The sequence below is a fragment of the Pelobates fuscus genome, chromosome 12 (assembly GCF_036172605.1).
Source record: "Pelobates fuscus isolate aPelFus1 chromosome 12, aPelFus1.pri, whole genome shotgun sequence".
In the NCBI taxonomy this organism is placed as follows: domain Eukaryota; kingdom Metazoa; phylum Chordata; class Amphibia; order Anura; family Pelobatidae; genus Pelobates; species Pelobates fuscus.
In genome coordinates, this window is record NC_086328.1 from 19,311,625 (window position 1) to 19,333,545 (window position 21,921).

At 41.4% G+C, this 21,921-nt stretch overlaps 1 long non-coding RNA gene across 1 annotated transcript in view; it reads left to right on the forward strand.

The window, feature by feature from the left end:
• The first annotated feature begins 4,872 nt into the window (after nucleotides 1–4,872).
• The window catches only part of LOC134578885 (uncharacterized), a 63,816-nt gene continuing 46,767 nt past the window's right edge, over nucleotides 4,873–21,921 (forward strand). Inside the window, exon 1 of the long non-coding RNA XR_010086142.1 lies at nucleotides 4,873–4,965. This is a non-coding gene — a long non-coding RNA (uncharacterized LOC134578885). The remainder of the gene's footprint in view (nucleotides 4,966–21,921) is intronic.

The window sequence follows — 21,921 nt, forward strand, 5'->3', positions numbered from 1 at the left end:
AGAACCAAAAGACAAGAGAATCACAAAGCACTGTGTGACTAGAAGGACTAGAACCACGACAGGGCAATGAGTGAATGAGAGAACCCCCGTTAAGTATCCTGGCTAGGGAGAGGAGACACGCCTCCGGCGAGTCCTGATTCGTCTCCCGAGATTTGAGTGGCAGGATGTTTCGGGTTAGCGTCATGACGTCTACCTCCGGTCCTTCTGTTATAAAAGGAAGTGACTCCCTCGCGGCCGGCGTTAGCAAGGCCGAGTGAACCGCGGGAGATCGAGGAGACATGGCGTCCGGACGGATAACCTTCTAAGTCTCTACCTCTCTCAACGGTAGAGACTCCAGGTACCCTGACAGATGTGTAGACGTTTACATGTCTGCTCAGCTCTTTAAGGAAAGGTTCTCCAAAGAGCTTGCCCTGTGCCATAGGACCTAGTTCTTTGGTGCCCAACTCCACCAACTTCCCGTCAATGCGGAGAAGTGCTGCTTTACGTCACTCGGATGATAAGGCGACATTGGCATTACCCACAAAACAAAAGCATCTTTGTGCCCATTCCCGCACATCATGCGCCCATTCTCGCACCATAGTAGCGTCGAATTGATCGGCTTTGGCTAGGGCATCGTCGGCCAAATACATAATTCTGGATAGTGGTCCCACTGAATCCAGAAGTTTATCCTGTACCCCTCTAAACCCTTTCTCCACTCCTTTGCGTGGGTCACGGCCACCTCGTGACATAAAGGTGGTCATCACCTGGTCGAATTCTGTAGTGTCCGCAACGTGGTCAGGTAGAAAAGGTTGTGGGCATTCCGACCTCAAGCGGTTGCGGACTGTCTTGTCCATGGACTTTCGTAACCAGAGGTGAATGAACCTCGCTAAGTGGTGGTGTCCAGTCGCTTGAGAGTAGGTGTCTTATTTTTCGTGGGTCAAAACGTTTTTGTCCCAGCGGGTCGAATATGGTGTCTTCGTCTTCCTGCGGGGTTTCCGCATTGTCTGGTTCTTGGGGTTCTCCCATGAACGTGTGTTGTGGAAAGAAGGATTGTGATCCTGAGTCTGAGCCCCAAGCATCCTCGTTGGAATCTGACTCGTCCGCTTGCCATTCATCTAGGATGGCCATGGATTTAGTGTGAGATTCTTCTTCTTCTGAAGAGTACTTGTGTTGCGGGTTCGGGGTGGTGGCTGTAGCGGGTTTAGTGCGTTTAGCAGGGTTTTTGCCTTTGTTAGGGTTTTGGTGACCCTTTTCGCCTTTCCAATGGCGTTTGCCCGTGAGGGTTTCTGGGCTCTTGCGTGATTCTGGTTCATCAGAATCTGAGTCATGGCGGGATGGGTGGGTTTTTGATGGTTTCCTCTTGTCAGGACCAGAGGCCATCATTTTGGAGAGAACTTTCTCCATAGAGGCGGATACGGCCTCGTTTACAATGTTTTGGAGCTCTGTTGTCTGAGAGATCTCTATAATGCCTGAATATGTGTTTGGCACAGGGCGTATGATAGAGGTCAGTATGCTGTATTAGACAGTAATAAGCTGTTTTAGTATCGTTATGCGGACCCTAGCAGGGTGCAATAACGTGTTTTTGTTGTACAGAGTACAAATTACCCCAGCAGGGTTTATAAAAGGTATGATAATGGTTTGAGAAGAAAATCAAATAACCCCAGCAGGGTTGTAAATATATTATACCCCAGCAGGGTATGTAGTGGTATGTATGAGAAGGTTATACCTTCAGCAGGGTCTGTGACCAAGGAGAACTGTGGCAAAATCACCCCAGCAGGGTATATAGAGCCAATGGTAATAATAATAAATAGCCTCAGCAGGGCAGGATACAAAACCACTAGTTGGGATTTTTGTTCTGGGCCTCACCCAGGGTTGTAGAGGTGGCCATAAAGCGACCTCTTTAGCAGCACAGTTTAAGGGCAGCACCCCAAGCAGGCACAGGTTAACACCTTATGTGCCTTTAACAGCTTTTAAGCTTTATAACTGACCTCTGTGGAGTATTGCGGTAGAATTCCGTCCAGTGTGTGTCCCTCGCGGCACTGGCGGCACTTTCAAGATGGCGTCCGTAATCTCGCGAGCCGCGACAAAATGAGTGAGAGGGAGCCGGCAGGGGCGGTAAAGCAGGGGGCAAAGTCTGAGGGACCTACCAAAACTCGGGGTCCACCCGAGGGCGGAAAAAACGAGCGGGAAAACTGGAAAACGGAGCGAGGCCGCTGGGACTAGGGAGACATAGTCAAAACTGTCCCAGTAAAGGAGGGAAAGGTAGTTAAAGTAAAAATACAGGGAACACAAGTAGAGAAAGTAATAGGAAATAAAGATAATAATAAGAAATAAAGTATATAAGCAAATGTAAGCAAATGTACGAGCAATTATAAATGACAAAACGTATATATTATGAAGTAATAAGGGAAGAGCAAAAAACTCTGACCTGTCTGTGATGGAGCAGTAAAGAAAGAGGAGGAGAAGCCTATTTACTGGGATAATATACTCCTTATTTGCATTTTGATTGGTTTAAATGTTTCACTTTCTTTACTGCTATGGAGTTTAGTAAAGAGAGTTATGCAAAATAGGAAGCCTCCTGTCATGTGGTAAAATTAAAGATTTAATCCTACCACATTTAGATAAAAAATACTTTAGCATTGTATTAATAAAGTGCGCCTTATGATGATACATGTATTATTCTGCATACCCTGCAATGCACGGGATATATATAAAGCTTAAGAAAAAGTTCTGCTTTGCCTCTAGAGATTATATATATATATACATATATATATATACAGATAAAATTTGTATCTTGCAATACCTTTTTTATTGGACTAACATATATATATATATATATATATATATATATATTTTTTTTTTTTATTTAACAGGAATAGGTGGCTTCCCTCCCTGCCACTCCAAGAATTACCGGTATAGAAGTAATTGGCTGAGGATAAGGAATATTTTTTGATTTTTTGTTATCTTTCTTGTCTGAAGAGGTGGGTAGTGTGCGTTTCTTTCTTTGGCACATTGAGGTGGGGTTAAGTAATGTAGTGGAGAATCTGTACTATGAAATCATAGGTAGATGAGGTGGGAGAATTCAAGAATCAAGTGTGTTGAAAGGAGCAGATAAAAGTATATACAGTGGAATAATTTAGGGGTTCTAAGAGTAATATGAAATTTCAGAGGACACAAACGCAGCTTTCAAAAGATGTATAAACATATCTAAAGTACACAGTTGGTGCATTCAGGATGGCAAGGAAGATTAGTAAGATATACCAAACCCAAAGGGAAAGAAAAATCGCTCAGCCAGGTAATGTTAAAATTCAGGTAATTTTATTTAACACCAAGAATAAGCTGGAACATACTGAGCACTAAGTTATTTAGAATGCCAGACTTACTCTAGGCATTAGTGAAGTAGTAGATACAAAGGTGAAGCGCTGTATATTTTAAACAATGTGAAATATAAAAAATAGGATAATACCTTAATTTCATACACAAAAGTCCATATGTGGCATATAGTACCTTAAAAGTAAAAACAAATAAAAACAAAAATAGTGTATCCTGTGACATAAATAAATTGGTATAGAATGAAATAAATTTCCCACTCACACTTTTAAGAGCTAATAAATATAGCTCAATAAAATCGCTTGTAGGATCCGTAAAGGCGATCCTAGTCCCTTCTTTTGGTGGGAGTTCTTCCTCTTCCTTGGTCTCTAAAATCAGGAGAGGTATATGGTGCAGTACCTTTGATATACAATCTATAAAAGGGTAAAGCAAAAGGGGTACTTACAAACCCAGAGCCATCCAAATCGGCTCTGATCAGGAGTATATGTGGTTAAGGACCACAATCCGTCTTTGTAAAAGTAGCAGGAACAATGCCAGTAGTGAACCCTTTCCAGAACCTATTATACCTGGCTCTTAGTGTGTAGACTCTTGTGTAGACTCTTGTGTGGGAGCAATACATCTAAAACCTGCAAGAAAGGGCAGAAGCTTTGAGCAACTGCCTGCAGGAACTCTGACACAGTCATTCATTATGTGTCAGAGTTCCTGCAGGCAGTTGCTCAAAGCTTCTGCCCTTTCTTGCAGGTTTTAGATGTATTGCTCCCACACAAGAGTCTACACACTAAGAGCCAGGTATAATAGGTTCTGGAAAGGGTTCACTACTGGCATTGTTCCTGCTACTTTTACAAAGAAGGATTGTGGTTCTTAACCACATATACTCCTGATCAGAGCCGATTTGGATGGCTCTGGGTTTGTAAGTACCCCTTTTGCTTTAGAGCAAGGAATGCCCCTCAGAGACCAAGGAAGAGGAAGAACTCCCACCAAAAGAAGGGACTTGGATCGCCTTTACGGATCCTACAAGCGATTTTATTGAGCTATATTTATTAGCTCTTAAAAGAGTGAGTGGGAAATTTATTTCATTCTATACCAATTTATTTATATCACAGGATACACTATTTTTGTTTTTATTTGTTTTTACTTTTAAGGTACTATATGCCACATATGGACTTTTGTGTATGAAATTAAGGTATTATCCTATTTTTTATATTTCACATTGTTTAAAATATACAGCGCTTCACCTTTGTATCCACTACTTCACTATTGTTTAAAGATAAGATTTGGTGTTATAGCAGCTGATTCACTCATATCACATTTACTAAATAAGCGCTAGTACTACCCCCTTTTCTGCATTTTACTCTAGGCATTGCCTATTAGTAAGCATCCAGTGGTGTAAAACATTTAAAGCTAATGATGGTTTTCTGAATTCCTTCTTGAATGTTCAGGATTACACTCGTTGTTAAATAAACTTACTTCATCTCATTTTAGTAATATTTTACTCCTTGATAGATAATTAAATACCTACTCATTTTTGTATATCTTCTGGTTTCCTGCTTTTCATAGTATGTGGTGATAACTACCTGAAGCACAAAGAGGATTTGGAGCAACCCCCCAGGATTCTGAAGGAAGGCACCCCAAGGCGACATATCCATCAAGTCTCTAGTGAATGAATTACTATTTGCGCATATATCTGTACTGTATTACACTATATCAGTGTTTTTTTTTCTGTAGATCTACAGCTGTATCCTCATCATTTCATATATTGGTTTGCTGTTTTGAGGGATACTACCTGGGATATAGAGGAAGTTGTGCGTTATTATTTTAAGTTATATTTATTTTTATTCCACTCTGTTCACTTTGAGGTGAGGACCGTGAGGTTGTGGTAATTGTACTGATAAATGCTTCAGCCTACATTTATAGTATTCCTTTTGTTAATTAAATCTTGAGACTCTTTGGGCATTTCTTCACCTATCAGTGCCTGTTCCTTTCATACATACTCAAACACTATGATTTCTAACATTAACCCATGCAACCATGTATATTTAAAGGAACACTATAGGGTCAGGAACACAAACATCTATAACTGACCCTATAGTGTTAAAAACACTATCTAGCCCCCCTGGCCTTCCCTTGCCCCCCTAAATATAGCAAAATCTTACCAGTCTCCTGGTGCTGGCTCTGCCTCTGATCTGCCTCATTGGCTGACATGATCAAAAGTGATGATCTCAGACAATCACAATGCACGATTGGCTGAGATTGTCAATTCTGATGATCACAGCCAAGGAGGCTGGCTGGGGCCAGAGCCAAATAATGCCTTGGCCAATCAGCATCTCCTCATAGATATGCATTAAATTAATGCATCTCTGTGAGGAAAGTTCAGTGTCTGCATGCAGAGGGTGGAGACACTGAATGTCAGTATTGCAAACTGTACAGCACTGCCCTAGGAAGCACCTCTAGTAGCCATCTGAGAAGTGGCCAGTGGAGGTCTCCCTAGGCTGTAATATAAGCACTGCTTTTTCCCTGAGTATAAAGGCAAAAGGCCTACAGGGACTGAGTATACTCACCAGAACAACTACATTAGCTGTTGATGTTCTGGTGACTATAGTGTCCCTTTAATCCCACAATTTTACCTGCACTTTCAAACATTCAGTAATATATATATATATATATAAACAGCGATCTGGAACTGCACTCACGGTCCTTTGAAGTTTGAAAAAAATTCCTTTATTGCATCAAGTATAAAAATCAACGTTTCGGTCCACACAGGGACCTTCCTCAGGATAGACTGACCTATCCTGAGGAAGGTCCCTGTGTGGACCGAAACGTCGATTTTTATACTTGATGCAATAAAGGAATTTTTTTCAAACTTCAAAGGACCGTGAGTGCAGTTCCAGATCGCTGTTTATATGTTCCGCCCCTGTAAACGAGCACCCGGCAAGTAACAGTCTTTTATGGACTTTAAACTACATTTGAGCTAGAGTGCAAGGAACTTTTGTATTTTTGTATATATATATATATTTCATTTTTAAATTATAGATAGACTGTGGTACAGTAACAGCAACTAAACAATGCCACAATGTGGAGCCAGGTCAAGATTCCACAGAGCCCTTGTTTGGGCCCACTTAACTCTTCACATAAAGAGGGTAAATGGTGCCAAACATGACCACCATTCCCTGGGCGGCTGCATTATCCTGCCTTGTGTGTATGATGCTGGTAATTAAAGTCCGTTCATAGGAGATTCTGGGCATGACATATGTCGTTTCCAAAATAATTTTCTTTACAATATTATGGATGTATCCGTTAGTAGGTGTAGCATTTGTCATTTAAGTTCTTAATAAAAGACTCAGAGGAATGATTCTTAACATTCACAATCACTGTTAGAATGACAAGAGATAGCTACAGCAGACAGAGAGAACTTCAAAGACAGGTAATGCGCCACACCTGCTATTTTATTAAGCACAGTTTCTTCCCTTAACTACTACTAATGTTTAATGACATCTGGCAAGACCGAGATTTCATGTACTGTTTCTGGATTAATGAGTATATGTAAGAGTAACTTAAATTATTGGGGAGCTGCATTGATGTCACCTAACTTCTTCTGAGATCTATAATGTACCCAGATTATGCTTCAGATCTCAAATAAATCATTTTAATAGATACATTTGTTTCTAGGAAAGCAATCTGGCTACTCATATGTCAGCCTTCACTCTTAATGGAGCAATTTTTCCGTGTATATTTTAAGAGGACTAATTAACCTTGAAAGATTCGCTGAGAAAATTAAAGTGGTGTTCATCTGACAAGAGATGTATATTTGAAGATCACAGTCGCTAGCATATGGTGCATGTGGAAAAACGACAGAAAAAGTTGAAATGTATTAGTTGGCAGACCCAAAAAAATTCTGACGTGAAACATTTGACTGCGGGCTAAGGAGTGAGATGAAATGTCACTTGTGATTTGCTAGTACCGTCCATTTGGCATGTAAAATCCCCAATTGGGGACGCAATTTAATGTTGACCTATTAGCCATGGAGCAATATATCATATACTAAACATTTAATTTTAACTAAAGAGAAATTGTTACTACAATAAAACTTTCACTCACAGGATAGACTATTTTGTTTGTTCTTTGAGATAAAATAATGTAATATGCAAGTATCAATTCTGGGAGGAAGTAAAAAAAGATAGCTGTATATCCCCATCATTCTACTTATCTGTTAATTAAAAGTTCTCACAACACAAAATAATTGAGAAGACATTTTCAAAAGTACTAAAATGCAAAAGTAGACTTTGAGATCAGACCCAGAGGAAATCTCATATTAAGGATCTCAGGTCACAAGAGGAGGCACCATCAAATTTACAAGTAGTTGATATCATTAGCCATGTCTCAGCAGGGTTAGAAAGCTAGAAAAAATAACTAAACTGCACAACTACAACCTCACTTGTTAAATGAGATGTTAATTGACTGCTTACTGCACAGTAACCAGTCTTCCCTCCTTTCCCAACCTAATGAGCTGCAATTTACACCTCCCCAGATGGAATACGTTTGAGTAAAGAAAACATAATTGGCCGTTTTGCTACATTTCAAAAGAACAACACATGCCTTTGAGCTATCTACTAATATACCCGGGATATGGGATTTTTTTAGGATTCACATATATTGGAGCATTTTCTACATACTTATCTGTCATGTTATTTTTATGTTTCTAGATATATGGATTTTATTTCTAAACAAGTGGCTACAATTGCTTCCATGTAGCACTAACAATGTTATCCATCAAGAAAAATCACAAGGTGCCAGATAAATATGAACTGTAACTACCCTAGATATTTAATATTATATTTACGTATCTATTATATTTAACAAATATGTGTTTGTAAGGCGAGTAAAATAAAATTAAATATAGAAATTCACACCTATGTATTTAGCTGTACCTGAAAATTGAGTGCCCCCACCTTGGTTCTCTGTTAAAGGAACACTCCAGGCCAGTGGGGGAACTAATGTAGACAGAGCCTTGATGCAAGTTTTTTTGGGGGGGGGGCTCCCTTTAGCACAAGGGTGCGCAATAGGTAGATGTAGATCCCAGTCTGTCAAACTCCCCTGAAGCTATGCCAGCTGGGGATTTACCATTTGCCCATCCTGGCAGGGTTGTATTTGTGAGCAGTGTTTGTGCATTTTAATGTAAACATGTTTTTAGATAGTGTACGTGTGCGCATGTAGGGGTGTATTTGTAAGTACTGTTACCATTGGAATGCAGTGGTGTACTTGAGTGTTTTGTTTATGTTTGAATTCAGGGGTGTGTTTGTATGTAGTGTTGGCTCTTACATGCAGCTGTGTTATTGTGTGTAGTGCTAATGATTGAATGAATTGGTGTTTGTTTATAAGTTTAGTGGTTTCATTCAGGGGAGTGTTTGTATGCAATGTTTGCATGTGATTGAAGGGGTGTGTTTGTATGTTGTGTATGTAGGCAGCGCAGAAGGAGCGCTGATGTGTTTCCAGTTCGTCACTGCTCCTCGTGACTTCTGTGTTGATGCAGGAGCTGGAATATGACATTAATCCGGCCCCGCATTACTAAACAGCGCGAGGGAGCAGTAAGGAACCGGAAGACTGCAGGGAGACTTCCAGTGAGAATATCTCCACTGGACCCCAGGGAGAAAATCCCCACTGGACCCCACAGAGATGAACCACGACAAGAAACAGCACGAGGGTACTCAAGACAACACAATTACTACAGAGAGCAGTAGAGGTTATTTTGCATACAGGAGTGGTTCCCAACCTTTTTTGGCAACGGCAAACTTCAATAAGAGTCCCATTTTTTAGGCACACTTGTTTTCTTTTTCTTTTTAACTTTATTAGCAGCTTATAAATGTCACATGTTTTACAGTCTTACTAATAACCAGCCATACTTCTAGCCAAACCGAATTATTAGTATAAAGTAATTGCATTAAGAGGATTACAATATTAATGCTGATAGTTACTAAAAAGCCCATTTTCTGGAGCCATTCCAACCTACAGAAGCTCTAAATGAAAACCATCTCCATAGTGTCCCTTTAATACAAGTTACAGGTGTTTTCTTTAAAGATGTCATTTCCGGAGAAGTGACAGTTCCACTTGAAGTGTCCTTGAGTGTCTTTGCATTTAATAATATGTTAAATTTTAGGCACCCAATTATTTATTCCTTCCAAAAATATATGAGGTTACATTTATACAACCACAATACTTTAAATAGTCATAAAATACAAAAAGTATTTGTTGTAGTAAGATAGATGCAGGTGATGGACAAGGTGATGGATTCCCCGCTATACACGGCCAATTAGGTTAGGTTCAAGCTAAGTTACGGCTGCAGAAACTATAGGGATGGTGTGGTAGACTAGCTGTAGAATGAATGGGCAGACTAGTCACCGCGTGGGCTGATAGCTCCTTGTAAGTGACCTACCAACAGCAATAAAACTAGTGATTAAGCCAACAACCTCAAAAGGGTGACAACCCTGCACACAATGGCACAAAAATCAACTAAAAAAGCAAGCAAAACCCCACTCTACAGATCGCAGCGTTACCCTTACCACACTTACAAGATGGTGCCGACAGGCCACGCTCGCCAGCCTCCTACTTGGACCACAGTGACAGCCACTTCTTCAGGCAGAGAATTCCACATCCTGATTGTTCTAACAGTAAAAAAACCTTTCCTTTGCCTTAGACGAAATCTTCTTTCTTCTAGTCTAAACACATGACCTCGTGTCCTATGTAAAGTCCGGTTTGTGAATAGATTTCCACACAATAAAATGGAAGAAATAATTGAAGTTCACAAAAAACAACCAACATGGACCTTCATGCTAAAATAGACCGTCTTACAGAGAAAGTGGCTGATCATGAGGACCGAGACAGGCGTAGCAACATTCGTCTGCGGGGAATTGCGGAGTAAATTTCCACCTAAGAGCTGTCCAGGTATGTGAGGGAACTCTTCAAAGCCATAGCTCCTGACTTGCCAGAACAAGAGCTTCTCTTGGACCGCATTCATTAACTAACAAGGCCAAGGAACTTACCTCAATCAGCACACAGAGATCTCATAATGAAGCTGCACTACTTCACTACTTAAGACCAGATCATGCAAGCCTCGAGACATCTGGCAAACCTACCAGACCGGTTCTCCTCAGTAAGGCTCTTCACTGATTTATCAGCCTCCACACTCTAGAAGCGTAAGGCCCTGGCTCCCATCACCCAAGCCTTAATAACAATGAAGCTACAACACAAGTGGGGTTTCCCAGCCCGCATTATTAAATGCCACAATGGCGCCATGCGACTTTTTATGACAGTGGAAGTGTCACGGAGTATTAACCCTAACATGCAGAGTTTAGGATAGCAAGGAATGGACTAATGAAATATAAACGACTTACCGGGCCTTAGAGTGGACAGAATAAAGCGAGGTCGAAATACGAGCCAAGGTCAGGGTAACGGAGAAACAGCGAAAACGAGAACTAGCTAGAGTCCGGTACACGGTAAATATCATAAGGGCAAACAAGACAGGCAAGAGTTAAAGAGAAACTCAGGAAAGTCATGAAACAAAACCAAGGTCAATACCAGAATACAATACAAAACACAAGGAACGCACTGAAGGGTACTGGGAACAGAAACCACAATATGGCACAGAATCTAGGGCCAGGTAAGTTTAAATACTTTTACTTTTAATTTTATTGGTCCATGTCATTCCTGCGCCCCAAAACATGCATGAATGGGGGCGCCGGAATGACGTGGGCCAGTGGGAGCCGACCGCAAGGTTACGCTCCCATTTCCCCTTTAAGAAAGTGCTTTCAATACTGTACGGGCTGTGCGCCCGATCAGAATGTTTGGTGTGCGTGGCCCACCAGGAGCAATGAGTTTTCGAGCCGCATGTGGCTCGCATGAAGACAGGACTGCTCGAGCCGCATGCGGCATGATCAGAGGACCCCTGCAGGCACACAGACCGGGTAAGTATTGTTACAGGAAGAAGGAAGGAAGCTGCTCAGAGAATGGAAGATCAATATGGCAATACCGAGAGAACAAGAATTGCCCGGACCTGCACACTGTTCACCAACGAAAGTCATCTCAGACTGGCAGAAGGTTGCCATGATAAAATGACTGTGATCCACCCTGCAGATCGATTGCAGAGATGCTCATTCACTACTAACAGATAAGATGCCTTAGTCAAGAGCCTAAGCCCCTGTTGTGTTTTTTTTTTTTTTTTGCTATATATGTATATGTTAGTTAATGGGTTAACAACAGTTAAAATATGTACTATCTTAGACATCAGGATACACCTGAATGAGGATGTCTTCAGGGTCATGTGTCCACCATTTACTGGGTTAAACCTACTGAATTTGGGCCTAGCTTCAGCCCCACCAACGCATTGGAGTAGGTCCACTCCTCACAGACGACCCACCCCCAAAGCTTGCAAGAGCCATGTTTCCGTCGTCGGTGCGTAGCCGCATCACCTTTGACTACACAGAGTTCTCTCTGCACAGAATTATGATTTTTCTGCACACTCTGCACAGAGTTATGGTTTTCTTTTTATGTTTCCCATATTGTTATTTTTATTCCCCCATTTCTCAGACAACAGCTCAGTCCATAACACTTCTACAATTGGTACACAGCACCCTAACATACCCGAGATGTAGGAAGGTGGCCATGCCTACCTGTCACTCCTTCCCCAGAGGCAACACAGTTCACCCCCTCTCTAATGAAATATACTCCTTAGATGTAAGGGGTCTAAACACACAGGAATTGCAGACTCAATATCACTGGGGAGACAAAAGATTGGGCAACAACAAATCTTGGGCAAATAATCAGAAGCAATAAACACACATGGCACCTAAGCTGTGACCCCTATCTGAGACAGAGCAGTTGGTCTTCCTACAAGTTTTTTCCTACTGAAAAAAAATGTTTTAAACAAAAATACAAAACATAAGCAAAAAATAAACAAAATGTTGGAGGGTAGCTGGTAAAGTCCCCCTGTCAACGGAGTGGGAGCACTCCAAGTGAGTACCAAGTGAGTCTTATCAAGTGAGTCTTATCCCCCACTATGGCGCTAAATATAATGTCTATCAACGTTAAGCGGTTAAATTCTACAAGCGTAGATTGACACTAACAGAAGCGAGAAAACACAATGCACATATTCTCTTTTGCCAAGAGACCCACTTTAAGTGGGGCAATAGACCCAAATTTAATTTCAAACACTTCCCACATGATTTCCACTCTTGTTTTAAATCCAAGAAAAGGGGGGTATCAGTGTTAATTAGCAGAGCCGTCTCCTTTAATCTAGTAAAAAAAAAAACTGGGGGGCAATGCGGGCAGATACCTATTACTACAATGTTATGTGAATAATAGACCCTACACCTTTATCAATATTTATGGCCCGTATTATGACCATCTCTCTTTCTTTGACAAAATCTTTGTTCTGGCAACACTGCACAAATTCAGGGAGGTAGTCATCGGGGGAGATGGTAATTTTATATTAGACCAATCAATTGACTCCACTTCGGCGGACAAGGTCTCACACACCACATGCATGAAAAGAGAAAATTCCTCCGCCAAACTAAGAAACAAACTACTACAACATAATTACATTTTACATATCATTCCATGGTAGACAACACATACACATGAATTGACAGGTTCCTCCTTCCCTGTTTCCTAGTGACGAAAATCCAAGACACCAAGATTGGATTAATAACATGGTCAGACCATGCTTCGATCACCCTGTCCCTACACCAAAGATTTCCTACCGTAGATTCAGGTACCTGGAGACTTAACGACATACTGCTTCACGATGCGTCAATAGTGGCAACAGTACAACAAGATTTAAAAGACTATCTCAAACTCAACTCCCCTGACGACACAAATATTGAGAATTTTTGGCCATATATGGTCATTAGGTAAAGTTTATAAAGGCAGCTAGCTACGGAAAAAACAAAGACTTAAAATATATACTGAAACTATTCAAGATCTTACGAGTTAACACACAAAAACAAATTTGACCCCTCACCTACCACTCAGAACCGACTGAGACTCTTGCAAAACAAAACAAAAGAATTAGAACTAGCAAAAACCACATACATATTCTGAAAATTCAAGTATAAATTCCTTGCCCAGAGAAATAAACCAGGGGCTCAATTAGCTTCCCAACAACAAGCCCGCATGTATCATTCTAAAATAGCACATATATCACCAAAGATAAAGGGAAAATACTAAATCCCCAAGATATTGTTAACGCATTCGCTACATACTACAGCACACTGTACAATTTTAGAGACAACCCTGACACCCCAACGCCAACAGTGAAAGACATCGAAACATTCCTAGAATCAGTGAATTTACCTCACCTCCTACCTGAAGAGATTGAATGGATCTCCGCACCTTTTAGCACAGAAGAAATCACAGAGGCCATTAAAAACCTCCCAGCACACAAATCCCCAGGGCCAGACGGCTATACAAATAGCTAGTACCAAACCTTTGTAGAGATTCTCTTCCCACACCTATCGACCCTCTTTAATACCTGCTACACCAAATGAACCTAGCTCACATATCTACTCTACCAAAGCCAGGAAAATCAGCCACCACCTGCCCAAACTTCCGCCCTACCTCCCTCTTGAACGCAGATGTGAAATTGTATGCCAAAATATTAGCAAACAGAATGGCAACATTTATAACACGCATAGTTCAGACAGATCAATAGGGCTTTGTTCGCAGCAGGCAGGGATCAGATAATATGCACAAAATATTGAACATTATCTCACATATGCAGGAGTCGAAGAGAGAAGATCTTCTCCTAGCATTAGATTCAGAGAAGGCCTTTGACAGGCTCAATTGGCGATACATGAAGAGAGTTCTCATGAAATTTGGTTTTCCGCGGGCATTTACAGCAGGAATCGCCCAGCAGCCAGCGTCTCCAACACAGGGTTTATTTCCACCACATTCCAAATCACCAATGGCTCTAGACAGGGATACCCTCGCTCCCCATTGCTGTTTATTTTCTCTCTGGAGCCATTGGCGTATAAAATTAGACACCATCCTGCTATACATGGGGTGAAGATAGGCAACGACAGCTACTGCCTCTTAATGCTTGCAGATGACAACCTACTTACCTTAGAACAACGACCACCTCGGTACCGGCTCTCCTCCAATTGCTACAAGAATATGGGAACATTTCCCATTACAAACTAAACCAATCGAAAACACAAGCCTTACCGGTTGGTCTACCCACACATGTGGTCCACTAACTCTTGCAGCAATACCAGTTTGACTGGAGAAAGTCTAGTCTGACCTATCTAGTGGTTAAGTTGGCACCCTCCCTACAAAATACATCTAATATGAATTACAAAACCTTGCCTAGCATGTGCACCACAGACTTCTCAAAATGGAAGTTGGTAAAACTCTCATGGCTGGGAAGTGTTAACACAACTAAAATGGTCAATCTGCCCAAACACCTGTATGTCTTCAGGATATTACCCCTACCTATGCCCCTCTCTCTCTCTGCAAACGCCTGCAGAAAAACATTAGTGCATACATTTGGGAGTACCATAGACCCCACATACCACTCTCACTCATGCAAAAACATACAACTCGGGGAGGAGTGGGTCTACCCAGCATAGCGACATTCCACAAGGCTTCCCTGTTGTTCTCTGCAATTATGCATGAACGCAAGGGTACACTACAGTGGGTTGATATTGAGAATTCCCGGGTGAATGGCTCCACACTAACCAACATTATGTGGACACCCAAACACTGAAGTCCGAAACCTTTGTGATGATTGTTCCCGACCACACAACTATCCATTGCCCAGTGGGATCAATTCATGACACAGCTGGGAGAGTCTCATAAATATCGCCACAACACACTCTTGTCAGCACTAACAGCTGAGCTCTTTCTCCCTGGCTCACCTTTAATTCATGGATCAGCAAGGGAATATGCACTATAGGAGATGTCTACCAAAACAAAGAGATCATATCGTTCCCACACCTCCAAAACACATACCACTTACCAAATCATATGTATTTCAGTACCTACAACTGAAAAGTATTGTCATGTCTCATGTACAAATACAAGAAGCCACTACCCCACATTTACCGTAACGGCTGTGGCCCACAAAATGTATGATAGATGCTGGAAACATCCGACACATCCCAAGGCCTTATCGATCTGCTATAAAGCATTGAGAGAGATAGGGCCTGATATACCGTTTCTCTTTCTCAAACACTGACAACAAGAAACAGAATGTGACTTGTCTCCCTGCGAATGGCTGACCGCGATAAACGCACTGAGAGGTATTACTAAATGTTACTCCCATGTAGAGGCACATAGGAAGCTCATCTACAGATTGTATCACTCCACATAAATTGCATAAGATGTACCCTACGACTTCCAAGAACTGCTGGCGCTGCGACCAGACTGACACACATTTGGTGGCGATGCCCAACCATAGCCCAACTATGGGATTTGGTAGCACACACATTGTCGTATCTGGGGTTACTAAATATCAAACTGAACATACATACAGCACTGTCTCCATGTTAGCTTGCAACCAGTCTTCCTGTCACTATATAAAAATGTGCATTGTATTTCCAACTCATGCCTTGCTAATCCTTTTCATTATAACTTACAGAAAATTAAAAAAAAACTTCAAATCGAAAAAAATCTGTTTTACGAGAATGTAAAGAAAAATACAGGTATAACTGTTTATTTGTGTTAGTATTTCATGGTTCAGTGGTTAATTTAATCTTACCTGCCATGCAACGCATTAAAATTGAGATTTTATGCTTTGTTGGATGCACATCCAACCCATGCCACATGTTTTGATTAAACCTATACTAAACCATGCATAGAGATTTTAAAAGGTTAGACTCACTGTTGTTCGGCCGGGGCACATACCGATGCTGTCAGGATCTGCCCTAGACTGATCATCTGTACTGAGATAGGGGAGGTACAAAACAAACTGCACAATAATGTTGTTTCTTTTATATTACCCATGATTTATTTAGATTTTGCCTCCATTAATGAGGAAAAATAAATCACCTTAAACAGGTGTAAGTTTATCAGGTAAGGATGTTGGATTTGTGTTCGGAAATTAAACTGACGGGTGTTTTAATCAGAGATGCTTAAAAATAAATTAAGAAAATAAATGAAACCTGATTCATCCCTACGTTGTCTTATGTTTTTAAAGAGAAATAAATCAATATTTGGAGAGAAGAAGAGAAGATAAAACAACTGTAGAAAGTTAGGTTTGGGGTGACAGAGCCACTTTTTATAAAAAAAAAGCACCTCTTATATAATGCATCATTAAAAATACTTTTATGCATTTTACAGCTTTGAGCCTTAATAATACCTGTATGTTTGCATCCTCAATTAGCTCAATCTGTATTTTTTGCAAAATATATAAATATGTAAATATTTTTCAACATTTTGTAAGCCTGCCTCCTCTATCCTTTTCATGTCCTCTATGGTAAAACAATTTTGCAGGTTACTGTAGCCTGTATGTAATGTCATAGGTCCCTTTCACTGCCTCCCAACCTGCAGTGTTTCTCCAATAATATAGACCTTTGTGTCATAAAGAAGCAGTGAAAGGGTATAGTTTAATTGTAGCTCAGCCAATAGATTTCTTAATAAAATATCAGTAAAAAAAAAAACACTAAATTACAACTTTCACACAACTCTGCTCTGTCCATCATAAAATCTTGTCATGCAGAGATTTAAAGGAATGCGACAGTGTTATGAATTCAAAGCTGTATTCCTAATACTATAGGAACCCTCTCCCGCCACCCCCACACCCTCTCCCCATCAATATAAAAGGTTAAATGTAAACTTTTTTCACTTACCAGATTCCAACGCTGATGTTCCTTGATGCTGGGTCGGGCTCCTCCACCAATGTCAGCCAATGGGGGAACCTAATGCAAATCTTTGGCGAGGACCACACACCACACACCACACACCACACACACTGCAGGAAACGCATCTAGTGGCATTCTGATAGAATGCCACTAGAGGCAATCTTAACACTGCAATGTGAACATTTCAGTTTCTCTAAAACTACATTGTTCAACTATCTAAGTTTAAAAACAGTCTTCACGTCATTATATATATAAAAATGTGCATTGTATTCCCTTGTCATGCCTTACTGATACCGGAGAAACTGACGGAAGCCAAGCACAGAGAGATGGACACAGGTTTCTTCAGGAAGGAAGAGATTCTTTATTGGATCACCGATCGGGACTCAGAGGGACTAATGTCACCAAAATACAGCAAAATCTGAGCCCCGGACAATAGTGCAGGCTCCTTATATAGGCATATAACTCCTCCCATATTAAGCTCCACCCGCACATTCTCTTGACCAATCAACACAAATAAGAATTAACTTCCTGTTTGACCGCATGGCTTGTCCAGCACAATGGAGGAGGGGGAATACTATATCCTGTATTCTTGCACATGCTCCGTACACTACTGATCGTATCTTGCCACGTGCAACCAACTGATCGATACGTCAGCATATGCACGTACACATGCCACGTGGTAATCTCGGCCTACTAAATTTATTTTTACCGAGATTCCACCACATTCCCCCCTTTGATGCCTCTTGATATTTTACAATTACTTGAGGCATCACTTAACCTTAGTTTTGCTTACACCGCAAGTTACCTTGAACCAGACCAGACTTATCTTATGATGTGAATCTTCAACATTCATCTTCTTGCATTGGTTCTCCCTGATCTAGAGCCTTATATTTATATATCGCCATTATCTGTGCAGCAGCCTTCCTCTCTGCTATACTTCCTATCAGGCTTTGCACAGACCTAACTACTAAGGGTATAAGACACGGTAGGAGTAGACACAACAGTAAAATCAATAGGACTCCACCTACCACTGCCTTAAGCCCTCCAAACCATTCATACCAGCTACCAAACCAACTACTTGGATTGTACCCTTTCCATACCTGAGTAGGCACATGCGCTAGTTTAACCATATGGCTAGTAAGCTCAGCTATTGCTTGCCCTTCGTCGTCTATTTGAAGACAGCAATTGCTTAGGTTAAACTTCCCACATACACCTCCCTCTACTGCCAAAAGGTAATCCAAGGCTAATCTATTTTGGTATACTGCTGTCCTCATCCTGGTATTATGTTTCACTAGGAGATTGAGCGCTTGTGATGTCTCATTTGTGATAATCTCAACCACCGCCTGTAATCTTATAATGCGGTTGAGCATATAAATAGGGGTTCTATAACCAAAGGTACCATCTTCTGCCCACGTGGCTGGCCCATAATAATCTATGATACGCTGGGGAGGCCATTCATTATCTTCCCAGGTGCCTATCTCTAAGGGTCCCCTTTTCTTCCTATGATTCACATCATACACTTTAACACCTAAAGTCTCACCTGTTTCAATCGGTAACAAGAAGAAGGATGGTTTGAGCATACCCAACACACATGCCCCTTCCCAGTCCTGTGGCAACTCCGAATAGGCTTTCTTACCACAGATCCAGTACAAATTTGCTGGGGCTCTCCAGGTAGATGTGATGGATAAATCAAACCACACATCCTTTAAACTGGCATATCTAGCAAACGGGTTAGATGGTTCTGAGACATTTGAAGCCGACCACCAAGTTGTATTTTTAGTATCATCATCATAAGCTTTTTGCCCTAGACAAGTTAATTCTCCTACAGAAGTATTATACATTATTCCTTTCCTTGCTATGCAAACATAACCTATGATGGAGGTCTTTAATCTCCACTCAGATTTACCTCTAACACTCATATGATAATCGGCTTGTGTAGATATTAATTGGTCAACTGCCTCAGAACCGGACATTACCTCCTTTGCTTCCCAAGGCCATTGGTCTCCCATGTTAGTACCTCCACACACATAGCAGTTGGTAACATTAAGACTACCGGCAATACTTTCAGCTAGATCGATAAACAGGTTTTTAGCATTATGGGGGATCTTATTATCTATACTCATCTCTTCATAAAAGGAATGGTATACTTGATGAGTCTGGGAGGATACCGTATCAGTCTCTATTCCTATAAACAATAATGTCCCAGGATCTAAACCCGTCCCGTATATCTGAAACCCAAATAAATTTCCATACTTATCTAAGAACTTGTCGGGGTTATTAATAAGTATATGGACTGGGTTGCATTCCATAGACTTACAATATGGGCTAGTCGGCAACTTAGTCACTATCATGTCTTTGTCTACTGTCTGTCCCCAAGTCGCCCACCCCACACAAGACCAATATGGACAAAAGTTATAGTCTTTATTTGGGCATCTAGGACTCACATATTTATTTTTGCTACTGGGACAAATGTATTTATCGTTAGACCCATACGTCCTCTCCCATCTAAGATCCCCACATACATTCCACGGCTTTCTACCACTCGATATTGCTTTACACGCATCAAATGGCAGAACACCCGAAGAATGTACGGATTCTAACACCGTCTTATTAATTAGGGTCCCCTGAGGATCTCCATTCCTGAGAGTCAACCAAATTGTACGAGGTTGATACTCCGGACTGAAGCACTTAGGTTCTCCTACTCCTAAATGGCACACACTATATTCTATATTTAAGTATCTACATCTCGATACATCTCCTTTACACTCGTATTGTGAATGCCAGATTAGGGTTTGGGAAATATGGTTACCTGTTCTCGTAGTCTTAATGCATACCTCACAGCTAGGAGTGTCGGTACCTCTACCTTCCTGAATATAAAGACACATGTAAATAAACACAATCAGAAGCACATCTTTCGCCGTCATCCTCAGTCTTCGTCCGTGCGATGGAACCTCAGCTTCCAGGATGTGAGGGCTGCAGGGAATGGAGTTCTGCTCGTCTTCACAGGTGTCCCTTCGAGACTTTCCTGGCTTATACACTATGTGATGGTAAGCGGACAGGCTTTATTATGGCCTTCTCACTCACACCTGTAACAATAAAATTTGTAATCCACAATAATTCCTCGTTACTCCGACTGAGTAGTGCGTTTCAACCGGATCTTGCAGGGATTCTCTGGATCTGCTGTAACTTGCCAAGAATCGACTGCTGCTGGCTTAACCCTGGAGTGATGTATCCACGGAGTCACTTCGGCTACTTTTATCGCTGTAGGGGTAGACAAAAGAACAACATAAGGACCTCTCCACTTGGGCCCTAACGGTACATTATTCCACTCTTTAATCCACACTTGATCTCCTGGATGATAACTATGAACAGGGGGATAAATATTCACAGGTAATCTATCTTGTACCCATTTCTGTACCTCCTCCATAGTCTTACCCAACTCTACAACCTGCTGCCGGGTAATTCCTTCTCCCAACTGACTCAAATCCCCCCTTAAGTTACCAAGTACGGGAGGTGGTCGCCCATACATAATTTCAAAAGGAGAGAGGCCCATCCTTCTGGTAGGGGTACTGCGAATTCGCAATAAAGCTATAGGTAAGAGAACGTTCCACTTAAGTTGGGTTTCCTGACACATTTTAGCCAACTGGTTCTTAATAGTTCTATTCATTCTCTCTACCTTACCAGAACTCTGGGGTCTATATGCAGTATGAAGCCTCCACTTTATACCAAGCATATGAGTCAGTTGTTGTAGGCACTGGTGAACAAAAGCTGGACCATTGTCCGATCCTATAGAACAGGGTAGTCCATATCGGGGTATTATTTCTCGTAGCAGGAATCTTACAACTTCTCCTGCTTTCTCTGTACGAGTAGGACATGCTTCTACCCAGCCTGAATAGGTGCACACAATTACCAGCAGGTAACGATGTCCACCCGATTTAGGCATCACTGTAAAGTCTATTTGTAGATCGGACATGGGGAGTCCCCCCATAAACTGGACTCCTGGTGGCTTTACTGGTCCTTGTCTTGCATTATTTTTAGCACACGTTACACATCTACGTACAATGGCCTGAGTCAAGTTGGACAATCTTGGTATGTAGAGATGTTTCCTGAGAGATTCTTCAGTACTGTCTCTCCCAGAATGTGTCCCGTTGTGATAATTTTGGACAATTTCTACCGCTAGCGATGCTGGTATAACTATTCTTCCATCTTCTAGCTGATACCACTTGTTCTCCAGATACTTTCCCAGTTCAGTCTTTAACCACTCCTCTTCTTGAGCTGTATAAACTGGAGTCCATTGAGACAGTGGGGTTGGTATTAGAGCAGCTATATGCCCCACATACTCCTGTCTTCCTGATTCAGCAGCACGCTTAGCTGCACTATCTGCCATCCGATTTCCCTTGGTTACATCACCATCTCCTCTCAGATGCGCTCGACAATGTATGATACCGACTTCTTTCGGCTCCCACACTGCTTCCAATAGTTGTAGGATTTCAGCTGCGTATTTGATTTCTTTGCCTTCTGAATTCAGTAGTCCTCTTTCTTTATACAAAGCTCCGTGGGCATGAGTGGTTAAAAACGCATACTTAGAGTCCGTATAGATATTCACTCTTAAACCTTCAGCCAATTGTAACGCTCGTGTTAGTGCTATTAATTCTGCCTTTTGTGCTGATGTTCCTTTCGCCAGTGGCCGAGCTTCTATCACCTTGTCTATTGTTGTTACTGCATATCCTGCATAGCGGATCCCTTCTTTCACATAACTACTGCC